The 13,586-nt window shown below is 42.8% G+C and overlaps 1 long non-coding RNA gene across 1 annotated transcript in view; it reads right to left on the reverse strand.

Moving 5' to 3' along the window:
- LOC133388497 (uncharacterized) overlaps positions 1–13,557 on the reverse strand; it is a 49,239-nt gene extending 35,682 nt beyond the window's left edge. Inside the window, exon 1 of the long non-coding RNA XR_009763833.1 lies at positions 13,481–13,557. This is a non-coding gene — a long non-coding RNA (uncharacterized LOC133388497). The remainder of the gene's footprint in view (positions 1–13,480) is intronic.
- Positions 13,558–13,586: the final 29 nt, after the last annotated feature.

A 13,586-nucleotide genomic window follows, 5' to 3' on the forward strand; every position in this document is an offset into this window, starting at 1 on the left:
TTGTGCTGGAAACAACAAGGATTATAGGCACAGACCCCCTGGAGCTGAACTCCCAGCAGAGCAGCCTGTGTTGAACCCCTTGCCCCACGTTAAAGCGGGGAAGGGTAGTCACTGACTGCTTGCTCAGCAAATGTCCGCTATCACTCCTGTCCCCAACCAGAGCCCGAGTGGCTACTATGAACTGCGGCCATAAATCAGGCTCCTTCCTGTCCCACAGCAAAGCTTTATCAAAAGCCGCCCACATCCGAAAGACTTCAACGTATGATAGCCGCACAAGGCCTGAAAACTCAGAATAGCCCCTGTAAATTATATCAAGATATTTAAACAGCAGCAGACCCCTCCACAGCTGCTTCTGCAATATAACCCCTGCATAAATCAGGTAGGCTGGCAGCCAGCGTGCCCATGTCCTGTCCACCTTCCTACACCTCGATCTGTCCTGGTCCCGGTCCTCACCTTTTTCCTTGTCCTTCTTAGGAGGCTCCTGGTATAATAGGGAGAACAAGTCCACATACTTCCCCTGCAAAATTCCTTTGTGGTGGGGAGCAGGTGGAAACCAAACAGTGCTGACATTTCCCCAATGGGAATAGCATCTTCAGCAATAGTCCCCAACAAATCCTCAGCAACCTCCTTGGCTGGCTGTTCAGGCACCTTAGAAAGCACCACCAGCTGCACAGGCTGGCTCACTCTCTCCACTGAGGCAGCCTCAGCCTCCAGATTTGGCACAGATGGCTGCCATACCTGGTCACAAGCTGCCATGATCGGTGCTTGCTGGTTCTGACCAGAAATCTCAACTCCCAAACCGGCCCCAGCTGCTGGGATTGGTTCCACTCTGCCAGGTGGGGCAGCCAGCCATCTCTGGCCTTGAGCCCAAGGCCCCCACGGTGGCATTCCCCAACCAGGCCAACCAGGCCATTAAGCCTGCATGGCTGACTCAGCTTCCACGGTTGCTGTTGATGAAACCTCAGCCAACTGGCGCTCCGGGACAGGCCTCAACATCGCTCCCCCTCTAGATGTTGCCATGGGGGCCGTGCTAGGCCCAGACTCTAGTGCATCCAGCCATGTTAAAATTAAATTGACAGCATTCACATTAGAGGCCTTACTATTCTTCCCCAATTGCTTCTTAGCTAACTTAGGTCTCGCCCCCACCAGCCCGGGAAGATCAGGACCTGACTGATCCTGCCTCCCTAACTGCCCCCCTGCCTCTCCAGTGCATCCAAGCAGGCCAGGATAGCCACCCATGGGGGCACCTCATCCTCATCCGACAACACTTCCATCATGGGCAGATGCTTGGGTGGTGCCTTAGGGGCCTTACCTTTACCCTTTGCCCCCCCATACCTTTCTTAGGAGGCATAATCAACTCAGTTAATTAATCAAATGAATTAACCACATTCAGTGAAACTATAAGAATCAGTTGAGTTCCAAATTTGATAGGGTGAGTGAATTACCAGCCCCCACAGCTTAAACAACCACCTCCCTATAAACCATCCTGTGTGCGGGGGGGGCTTTGGAATGCCCACAAGGCCTGTGCTGCCTCCTCCCTTATATTTCCTCTCCTATCCCAATGACCACCCTGTGTGTGTGGGAAGGCTTGAAGGCCAGCAAGGCCTGTGGGGGTGACTTGCTTTAAAAGCCTACACAGCCTGAGCCATCCCCACTTCTATAAACCACCCTGAGCAGGGGGGGGGTAGAAGTTTTCTCCTACTCCCCTTTAATCCACTCCACGTGTGGGTGGGGGTGTGGCAGCTAGAAAGAGGCCTTAAGAAAGGCCTGCTCCAAGCACCACACAAAAGTAGCACCACCCACGCTGTTGCAGTTGAGGGGGGGCAAAACTCAGGTCTGCCCCCAATCCCCAGGGCGCTCTGGAGCCCCAGATCACCCAGCTGCCAAACAACTCCCTGCCGCCAAAGACCACGGCGCCAAACAAAATGGCACCAACCACATACAGCACACTCTGTTCGGTCCTCTTTCATCCCGTTGCGCACCAAGAGGAGGACTGGGCGGGTGCCCCAGGCTTAAATAGGCTTGCTGCCACCCCGCCCACTTATGCAGCGCACCACGCATGCACTCTCTGCACAACAGGTGATGGCTGCCCTTTCTTCCCATGGCAACTCGGGCTTCAACCCCAGCCGCAAATACGCACTGCCCGTCCAGGCTTCACTCAGGTGGGCGGAGCAGGACTTGCCACATGAAATATGTGGTTGTGTGAATCCCCTCTTTAACACTTTGAAACTGAAGTCTGCTCTTTTGCTGTGCAATCTTTCACCTCTTCGTCAATATATATTTTGGACATTAACATCTATGTGCATGGTACATTTTTAATACGTATCGCTAGTCGGGCGGTATATAAATTTAATAAATAAATAAATAAATAAAATCCATCACTGATGGATTAATGAGTCTGAAGCTTGTTGCCTCCAATCAGAACATTGCTCTAGACCAGAGGTAGCCAATGTGGTGCCATCCAGTTGTTATTGGACTCCAACTCCCATAATTCCCAGTGAGCAGGGCCAACAGTCAGGGATCCAACATCATCTGAAGAGCACCATGTTGGCTGTCACTGGTGCAGAAAATGTAGGGCAGCTCTATCAGTGTATGATGGAGATATTGTTTCCTATTTTAGCATGTCTTAAGTCCTATAGCCACATGAGTGAGAACAGTTACAGCACATGTACTTGTCCTACCCTCACCATTGTATTCCATGCTGGCTCCTCTCAAAGGATTAATTTTTCCATGGATTAAAAATATGTCTGCAGTGGGCAAGCCCACAGAATGTGCATAGGTTTTGCCTTTGAAATAGAGCTCTGAGCACTCAGGGTTCCTGCTCATCTGCAGACATCCCTGCAACCCATGTTGACCCTTAGAGAGAATTTGGCATGTGGGATGTGATGATGGGAGCATAGAAGCATAGAATTGTAGAGTTGGATGGGGCCTATAAGGCCACTGAGTCCAACCCCCAACTCAATACAGGAATCCAAATTAAAGCATACCTGAAAGGTACCTGTCCAGCTGCCTCATGAATTCCTCCAGTGCTGGAGAGCCTACCATCTCACTAGGAAATTGGTTCTATTGTCATACCGCTCTAACAGTTAGGAAATTTTTCCTGATGTTCAGCTGAAATCTGGCTTCCTATAACTTAAGCCAATCACTAAGATGAAGAGTTCTTAGACAGAACTCTGGAACAACAACAGCAAAGAGAAGTATAAGAGGTAGAAGAACAGCAGCATGCTGAACCAGATGAGGAACAACAAAGCGGAGGAAACTCCATGGAAGTGTGAAATTATATTATATTTTTATTAATTTTATATTATTATGTGTTGTGTTTTTCATTTTTGTTCAACTTTTTGGTATTTTTATTTATTTATTTTTATTTATTTATTGCACTTGTATACCGCCCCATAGCCAAAGCTCTCTGGGCGGTTTACAGCAATCAAAAACTTAAAACAAATATACAATTTAAAACACATATTTTAAAAACAATTTAAAACACAATTTTAAAATTTAAAACTATATAGAAACAATTTAAAACACATGCTAAAATGCCTAGGAGAAGAGGAAAGTCTTGACCTGGCACTGAAAAGATAACAGTGTTGGCGCTAGGCGCACCTCGTCAAAGTGATCATTCCATAATTTGGGGGCCACCACTGAGAAGGCCCTCTCCCTTGTTACCACCCTCCGAGCTTCCCTTTTTAATGTTACACAGTCTATAAATCTTTTAAAACAAAATAAAAATAAATGTCAAAATATGCAGAAGATTTGCAAAGTTTAGTCAAGATAAAAAGTTCTTAATTTAAAGGTTAGAACATGGAAAATCAGGAGAAAGATTGCTATGTATGATCTAAATGCATGAAAATATAATATGCATCTAACAAATATAAAGAAATGTCAAGCTTATTCAAAAATAATATCTAATTCTGATCTATGGAAACAATCCATTTTAAATCATACATAGGCTATATCTGGGGATCTCCAAACCAACACCCATAGGTTCTACAACACTTGCAAAGGCCTTCAGTGGGGGCCCCAGCAGGTAACACAGATCCTGAGCTTTCATTAAAAATATATATAGTAAATCTCAAGCCCTCCCAGAAAGAAAGATATCGAGCAAAATATGCAGGTATCTTTCTAAGACATTTCTGTCAAATTAGTCACCCTGGCTGCTCCTACCTGTCAGTGCTATTAGCCAATGAATGAAGTCACAGCTGTGACTGGTAAGGTTGTTGTTTGAACACCAGGGAATAGGAATCCCTGGGTCCTGAAGAGCTGCTATTTTGCGCTCCCTTTTAGTGTACTTTTCCAGCTTCTGTCTCTTTTCCTTGCAATCTCCATGGTTTGCCCTTTCTTCTTCACTAGCAACCAGGATACATCTTTCCTGTGCTGGGTTTGTCTGAGATCAGGTAGTACCTACAAATTATTTTCTGCGAATGCTGCTCCACAATAAGTGCAGGTTAATGTTAAAGAATCCTCCTCCCCACAAAAGGCAAATGTGAAAACTTTGCAAAGAGACTTAGGCATGTTTCCCGCTTTGCAGGACCTAAAGACCAGAGACTCATTAAGAATTCACTGTATAGTTAACTTACAGTACAGTGGTATACATCCCTACTCAGAAGTAAGTCTCTTTATGTTTAATGGGGCTTACTTAGCCTTTGTTTTAGGGTTGGCATTGGGGATAAATATGGTTCTTGTGCATTTAACAGTTGTATGGCAGCAGAAATTCAACAGGTCAAGCCTTTTCTAGTATGGAAACACAATTATGGAACAATTTCACCATGTTGTTGTTATGTGCCTTCAAGCTGATTTCGACTTATGGCGCCCCTATGAATCAGTGACCTCCAATGGAATCTGTGATAAACCACCTTGTTCAGATCTTGTAAGTTCAGGTCTGTGGCTTCGTTTATGGAATCAATCCATCTCTTGTTTGGTCTTCCTCTTTTTCTACTCCCTTCTGTTTTCCCCAGCATTATTGTCTCTTCTAATGAATCATGTCTTCTCATTCTGTGTCCAAAGTATGATAACCTCAGTTTCATCATTTTAGCTTCTAGTGATAGTTCTGGTTTAATTTGTTCTAACACCCAATTATTTGTCTTTTTCGCAGTCCATGGTATCTACAAAACTCTCCTCCAACACCACATTTCAAATGAGTGGATTTTTCTCTTATCCACTTTTTTCACTGTCCAACTTTCACATCCATACATAGCGATCGCGAATACCATGGTCTGAATGATCCTGACTTTAGTGTTCAGTGATACATCTTCGCATTTGAGGACCTTTTCTGTTTCTCTTATAGCTGCCCTCCCCACTACTGTCTTCATTTTGGTTAATGTATTAATGTAATGCCAAGGTATTGATAATCCTTGACAAGTTCAATGTCCTCATTGTCAACTTTCAAGTTACATAAATCTTCTGTTGTCATTACTTTAGTCTTTTTGACATTCAGCTGTAGTCCTGCTTTTGTGCTTTCCTCTTTAACTTTCATCAGCATTCGTTTCAAATCATTACTTGTTTCTGCTAAGAGTATGGTATATCGTCTGCATATCTTAAATTATTGATATTTCTCCCTCCAATTTTCACACCTCCTTCATCTTGGTCCAGTTCCACTTTCTGTATGATATGTTCTGCATATAGATTAAACAAATAGGGTAATAAAATACACCCCTGTCTCACATCATTTCCGATTGGGAACCAATCAGTTTCTCCATATTCTGTCCTTACAGTAGCCTCTTGTCCAGAGTATAGGTCGTGTATCAGGAGAATCAGATGCTGTGGCACCCCCATTTCTTTTAAAGCATTCCATAGTTTTTCATGATCTACACAATCAAAGGCTTTGCTGTAATCTATAAAGCACAAGGTGGTTTCTTCTGAAATTCCTTGGTCCGTTCCATTATCCAATGTATGTTTACGATATGATCTCTGGTACTTCTTCCCTTTCTAAATCCAGCTTGGACATCTGGCATTTCTCATGCCATATATGGTAAGTGCCTTTGTTGTAGAATCTTGAGCATTACATTACTTGCATGGGATATTAAGGCAATAGTTTGATAATTACTGCATTGCCTGGGATCCCCTTTCTTGGAATTGGGTTGTATATTGAACGCTTCCAGTCTGTTGACCATTGTTTAGTTTTCCATATTTCTTGACAATTTTTTGTCAAAATTTGGACAGATTCAGTCTCAGTAGCTTATAGCAACTCTATTGGTATGCCATCTGTTCGTGATTTGTTTCTTCTAAGAATTTTAAGAGCAGATTCCACCTCACATTCTAAAATTTCTGGTTCTTCATCATACGGATTCTTCATGAATGAATATGTCATCCTGTCATCTCTTTTCTATAGTTCTTCAGTGTATTGCTTCCATCTTCCTTTGATTTTATCTCTGTCAGTCAGTGTGTTTCCCCTGTTGATTATTCAACATCCCTACTCATGGTTTAAATGTCCCTTTCATTTCTCTAATCTTTTGGGATAGGGCTCTTGTTCTACCTTTTTTGTTGTGCTCTTCTATTTCTATACACCCTATCATCCTTTCGGCGCCAAGTTAAAACCTTTCTCTTCTCCAAGGCATTTTAATTTTTTGTTTAATGATGGTAATGTTTGTAATTTGATCTTAGTTATGCAGTTTTTAGATTGTGAAATTTGATTTTAGATTGTGATGCTTTTGTATTTTCCTGTATTTTATTGTATTTTTGTTCACCGCCCAGAGAGCTATTGCTAGTCGGTCGGTATATAAGTTTTAAAAATAAATAAATAAATAATAAATATACAATAACTATTGTAATAGTTCTCTTTGTCCCTACATACTAGTTGCTGTATTATTGCATTTAGGGTTCTGACTGTTTCTATTTCCTTTCGCTTTTAATTTCCTTCTTTCTTTAACCATTTTAAGAGTTTCATCAGTCATCCATTGAGGTCTATCTTTTTAATTAGAGGTATTGTCTTTTGGTTCTCTATTTACTAAGTTTAAAGTCTCAAATCTGTTCCTTATTTGATCTTTATATTCTTCTGGGATGTTACTTAAATTATATTTTGGCATTATGATTGCTTTCTTGTTCTTCTTTAGCTTTACTCTGATCTTCAATGTTATCAGTTCATGATCTGTACCGCAGTCTGCTCCTGGTCTTGTTTTCACAGAAAGTATGGAACTTCTCCATCTTCTGCTACCAATTATATAATCAATTTGATCCCTATATTGACCATTTGGTGATGTCCACGTGTACAGTCGTCTTTTCGGTTGCTCAAAAAATGTGTTTGCATAAAACAAATTATTGGCTTCACAGAATTCAATAAGTTTTTTTCCTGCTTCTTTTCTGTCTCCTAATCCCCATTTCCCCGCAATTTCTAGTTCTTCTCTGTTCCCTACTTTTGCATTCCAGTCTCCCATGATTATCAGAACATCTTATTTTGGCATGTGATCAATTTCTTCCTGTACTTCTGCAAAAAATCTTTCCAATTCCTCTTCTTCTGTGTTTGCTGTTGGAGCATAGACTTGGATGATGGTTATGTTAATAGGTTTCCCATTTAATCTCATTGATACCACTCACTCAGACCTTGCATTATAGCTCCTAATTGCTTTTGCTACATCATTTCTCACTATTAAAGCAACCCTGTTTCTTCTTAATTTCTCATTTCCTGCATAAAATATTTTGTAGTTGCCTGATTGAAAATGTCCCATTCCTGTCCATTTTAATTCACTCATGCCAAGTATTGTAATGTTGATACGTTCTATTTCTTGCTTGATAACTTTCCCTGGTTCATGCTTCTCGCATTCCGTGATCCTATTGTGTGCGTTGTACAACTCTGGACTCTCCTTTCGCATCTGTACACATCAGCCTCGCGGCTTTCATTCGGCTTTAACTCAGTGGCATTATTAGTCACAGTGCTACTCATGCTTCTCTTTTGTTCTTTCCCAGTAGCTCGTTGAGTGCCATTTGACCTGGGCGGTCTCATCTCATGTTGCATTTTGGATACTCTGTTCATAGGGTTGTCATGGCAAAAGGTATTTATTTATTATTATTTATTTATTATTTGATTTATATCCCACCCTTCCTCTCAGCAGGAGCCCAGGGTGGCAAACAAAAGCACCAAAAACACTTTAAAACATAATAAAAACAGACTTTAAAATACATTAAAACAAAACATCTTTAAAAACATTTTTAAAAAGCTTTCAAGACATCTTTAAAAGAAAAAAAGGTTGAAAACATTTTTTTTAAAGGTTTAAGAACATTAAAAAGCAGTTCCAACACAGACGCAGACTGGGATAACATCTCAACTTAAAAAGCTTGTTGAATGAGGAAGGTCTTCAATAGGTGCCAAAAAGATAACAGAGATGGTGCCTGTCTAATGTTTAAGGGTAGGGAATTCCACAGGGTAGGTGCTGCCACACTAAAGGTCCATTTCCTATTTTGTGCGGAATGGACCTCCTGATAAGATGGCACCTTCAGGAGGCCCTCACCTGCAGAGCACAGTGATCAACTGGGTATATAAGATAAGACAGTCTTCCAGGTATCCTGGTCCCAAGCTGTATAAGGCTTTGTACACCAAGACTAGAACCTTGAACTTGGCCCAGTAGCAAATGAGCAGCCAGTGTAATTATTTCAGCAGTGGGGTGACATGTTGGTGATACCCTGCGCCAGTGAGCAGCCTTGCTGCGGTATTTTGCACCAGCTGCAGCTTCCAGACCAACCTCAAGGGCAGCTCCACATAGAGTGCATTACAGTAATCCAGCCTAGAGGTTACCAGTGTGTGGACAACAGTGGATCCAGGAGCAACCCCAGACTACAGATCTGCTCTTTCAGAGGGAGTAAGACCCCATCCAAAGCAGGCAACTAACCAATTATCTGAATGGAAACCACCAACCCACAACGCCTCCATCTTGTAGGATTCAGACTCAGTTTATTGGTCCTCATCCAGCCCACCACCAAGTCCAGGCAGCAGTCAAGGGCTTGCACAGCCTCTCCTGATTCAGATGTTACAGAGAAATAGAGCTGGGTATCTTCAGCATACTGCTGACACCTCACCCCAAATCTCCTGATGACCACTCCCAAGGGCTTCATATAGATGTTAAACATCATGGGGGACAAGATGGTACCCTGTGGCACTCCACAGTACAACTGCCAGGGGGCCAAAATACCATCACCCAATGCTAGTCTCTGAAAATGATCTTGGAGATAGGATTGGAACCACTGTAAAAAAGCGCCTCCAATACCCATCTCACCAAGTCAGCCCAGAAGGATACCATGGTCAGTGGTATCAAAAGCCACTGACAGATAAAGTAAGAGTAACAGGGATGCACTCTCCCTGTCCTTCTCCCAATAAAGGTCATCCATCAGGGTGACCAAGGCTGATTCAGTCCCATCACCAGGCCTTAATCCAGACTGGAATGGGTCAAGATAATCTGTTTCATCCAAGAGTACTTGCAATTGCTACACCACAACCCTCTCAATCGCCTTCCCTTAGAAGGGGGTATTTGTGACCAGTTGGTAATTGTCACCGACTGATGGGTCCAGGGTGAGCTTTTTCAGGAGCGGTTGGATCACCTCCTTTTTCAGGGCGGCTGGAACCACTCCCTCCTACAATGACATGTTGACCACACCCTGGATCCACTCGGTCAAATTCCCTAGGCAAGCTTTAAAGGGCAAGGGTGAAGAGTTGGTTTACCAATGCCTTCCTCTGAATCTGGATGCATCTTAGTCTGGTGTCTCAGCTTTGACCATTCTACCCTGGGTGACCCTGCTAGGAGTCTAGCCTCTTGGTCTAGACTCCTGACGGCATTGCTCTCAGCTTCTTCGATACTCTCAATCTCAAAAGGAGGAATTTCACCATAACTACTCTCTAATTTTGTGTTATGCCACACACCCCATGGGAAGCATTTTGTATATGAAACCTCCCATGGCACTCATTTTGTGACTGGTGCCCCCAGCACTCTCTCAAAATTTTAAGTGTGCCCTTTAGTCCAAAAAGGTTGGCAACCCCTGGGCTACATAATTTACATGGATTCCTTTACTATAATATAGTTTACCTTACGTTACATCAGAAAGATATTTTAGTTTTCACTTATGAGTGTCATACATAACACTCATATTACCCTGAATAGATTTTTTCTTTCACATGTGATTAATAAGTAGTGCATATAATAATTATATCCCTTCACATCCTATAATAATCTCTCCACATATTTAGCCCATATTAGTGACACTATATTTCATGGGATGCGAAATTGCATAAGCTAACACTTCTATAATTAGCAACTAAAAAGAATAAATTCCAAAGCTGTCAACACATCTGCCTCTGGATCATACCAAAGAATGATGTGATATAACTTGAGAAATGCTATTTTCATCTTGGAATTTTGAGTAAGTGATTACACTGTAGGATGGGAGGATGAGAAAACAACAGATGTTAGTACCTTGGGAATAAAAATCTATACCCTGCATTCACTGAGACGATGAGTCTAGAATCCCTATTTTCCACGTTGTAAAATCCCGACTGTTATTCTTGCAAATATGATGTACGGCTGATAAAAAGAAACTGATATATAATGAGTGTTTTCCCCAAAAAATGGTTTCACATAAGTCAGGGGTGGAGAACCTGTGGCCCTCCAGCTACTGTTGGAGTCCAACTCCCATCAGTCCCAGCCAGTATGCCCACTGACCAGGGATGATGGGATTTGTCATCTACCAAAATCTGGAGGGCCACAGGTTCCACACCCAGGACATATGTGGCTCTTCAGAACTGGAGTCATATGAGCTCACCTAGACAACCAGTAGAGTTACCAGGTCTCCAGTTTTTGGGCAGAGTTTCTGGTTTTTGGGGGGGCCCTCTGGCTCTCCGGCAAGCACCCCTTAATCTCCCGACTCTCAGCTTCAATCTTTTTAAAAAAATTAAGTTTCTAGGTGGTCTGGTTCCCAAGATATACACCAAAACGTCAGCCGCCCCCCGCAACTGTTTAATCTATTTAACTGATATGACGCTGAAGTTGGTTCCAAGTTCCCAGTTCCTTATTTGCTGGAAAGTTCAAAACACTAAAAAAGAAGAGTTGACAACTACAGCAACTTCAAACCAAACTTAATATGTCTCTGAGCCCCAAAATATATGTAGGGGTACCCTGTATGATATATCACTGTGATCGGGGGACTCTCCCCGTCAAGAATAACAATACAATTATACAATCAAAATCATCAGGCTTCTGATATTATCATAAATACATAACGATGTCATAAAATCATAAAAGATAAGTAACTGGGGGTGCCCACCCCAAACTCTGCTCTGGGACAGGACAAATCATATACCCCAGGAAAGGGGAGGGTGTCATCTATGAGATGCCACTGCATCCCGCCTGGCCCAGAGCTTCTGCTGGGCGCAGGGGAAGGATGAGGGCATCTATACAGACAGAAAGGGTAGAGAATCTTCTTACTCTTACTCATTTCTCAGACCTCTTTCTGAAGTGAAGGGTCAAATCTGTAAAGGAGTTTGGAGCAGCCACATTAAAAGATAGGGCAGGGCATTCCAGGCAGGGGGTTGCCAACCCTGCTTGGATATGGATGTCTTTGCAGAGGATCCCTAGTCAAGCTTTACCAACAGCACAATCCAAACTATATCTACTCAGAAGTAAGTCCTGTTGAGTTCTATGGGGGCTTAGTCCCTTAGTATGTGTGTTTAGAATTGCAGCCTTCAGGGGCATCCATCTTTACTCCCGAATGCTCCCATCTAACATCTCCACAACATTAGGCTCCTTTCTTCCTACAGTGGCCTTCTGGTGACTGGCCTGGCCTGAAGGCACTTAAACCCGTCTTGCCGAAAGCAAGTAGGCTAGATTAAATGTTCCCTACCCAGGCTCCATTTTTTAGCTAAGATGTCTAGCTTAATTTCCAGTCAGATTTTTTTAAATTGTATGCTCCAAGCAACAGTGGTTGATGCTTAATGTATCATGCTTAATGACATCACTCAGGCACGCCCCGTGACATCACTCAGGTCCGCCCCATGACATCACTCAGGCCTGCCCCTCAAATCTCAGGTTTTGGGATGCTTCTGACCTGGCAACCCTAACCAGTCAATATTCTTGCTACAGTAGTCTGCACCAGTGTGCAGTAAGTGGTCTTTCCAATTATTTCCCACAGCTTAGCAGTTTCTTTGGATTAACATACATACAATATTCCCCAACCTAAATCCTTTCTATTTGCAATTTGTCTACTTGCAAAACACCACAGTTATTCTTGCCAAGAGTTGCTTATGTTTTTTTTAAATGTAGTGCAAGTTGAATAATTATTGTTTTTGTCTCATTCCCTCAGCAGTACGCTTTAATTCTATTTCTCTCTTTGGGGAAGAAACAGAGCAACTGTTTTGCATCCAGATTGTCCCAGTTTCAATTCCCAGTATCTCCAGGTAGGGCTGGGAGAAATCCCTGTCTGAAATTCTGGAGACCATTTGCCAGTCAGCATAGACAGCACTGAGTGAGATGGGCCAATTCAATATATGCATGCCCATGTAACACTAGCTGGCTGAAAAGTCCCCTTCACACCAAGATCTGCCATGTAGATAGCAATTCCCAATTTCTTCCCCAAGGCTCTCCTGCAGATGCTCCATTTATATAGTTGTTAATCCAGTTCTACCTGAAAATGGAACAGGTGAGCTGCTGTAGCTGCTGCTGAAAAAATTGTAAGGGACACTCTAGAGAAGGACTGTGTAAACAATCTTTCTAAACACTGACTATATCATGCTGAAAGCCTATGTGAAACCCATATGCTACAATTTGCACCATCCCAAGGGTCAGACTACCAGTACTGTAGTGGCAAATTCAGAAATGCAGGTTCCTTTCATACTAGCCACACCACACACTCTCACAGCCATGCCTCCTTTTCCGCTTTTCCTCATCTCCAGTGCTCTCCCTGTCATCCACACTCCACTGCAACAGACATCCCTAGGAGCCAGTCAGCATGAAATTGGAGCCTGTGTGTTAGCTACTGCCAAGAGTCTTCTCAGTGGCTGACTCACCTCCTTTCACTCTCACTGGATTCAATCAGCACAAAAGGACAAGTACTCTTCTCAGTGGCTAATATACTCCCATCATGCTGACTGGCTTGTACAAGGGACCTGGCTGAGGCCCTGCTCCCAAAAAAATACTGGGTCAGCAACCCCCTGCAACCCCAGACAACTGCACCCCTGCATACTACATCAGTTTGGCTCACAATCTTATTGCCACCTAATCTGTAGACTGAATCTAGCCAAAAAAGTGAGGTCAAAGCATCAACACCCTCACATTTTAGAACAGTTTGGCTATCATCCATATCCAAATTCATCTGCCCTCCTTTCAGCAGAGCAAGATCCTTGATCTTCAGAGATATAGCATACAAGTAGCCTACATAGCTGAACTGTGAATGGTGTATGGGCGTGGCAGAGAAATTATGGTGCTTGAGAGGAGGATATGAACAGGTACAGTTACAATAAAGTTTTTTAAAAAAACAACAATATTATCTGAATTAAAGCATTTCTTACGCTGATAAAGTCCACCCATTTCCTTCAGTGCCTCACAGCGTTGTTAGAGAACCCATCTGCAAACATAAAGGGAGGAAAGTAAAGGAGAATAACACCTGTCTCTGCA

The sequence above is a fragment of the Rhineura floridana genome, chromosome 7, assembly GCF_030035675.1.
Source record: "Rhineura floridana isolate rRhiFlo1 chromosome 7, rRhiFlo1.hap2, whole genome shotgun sequence".
Taxonomy (NCBI): domain Eukaryota; kingdom Metazoa; phylum Chordata; class Lepidosauria; order Squamata; family Rhineuridae; genus Rhineura; species Rhineura floridana.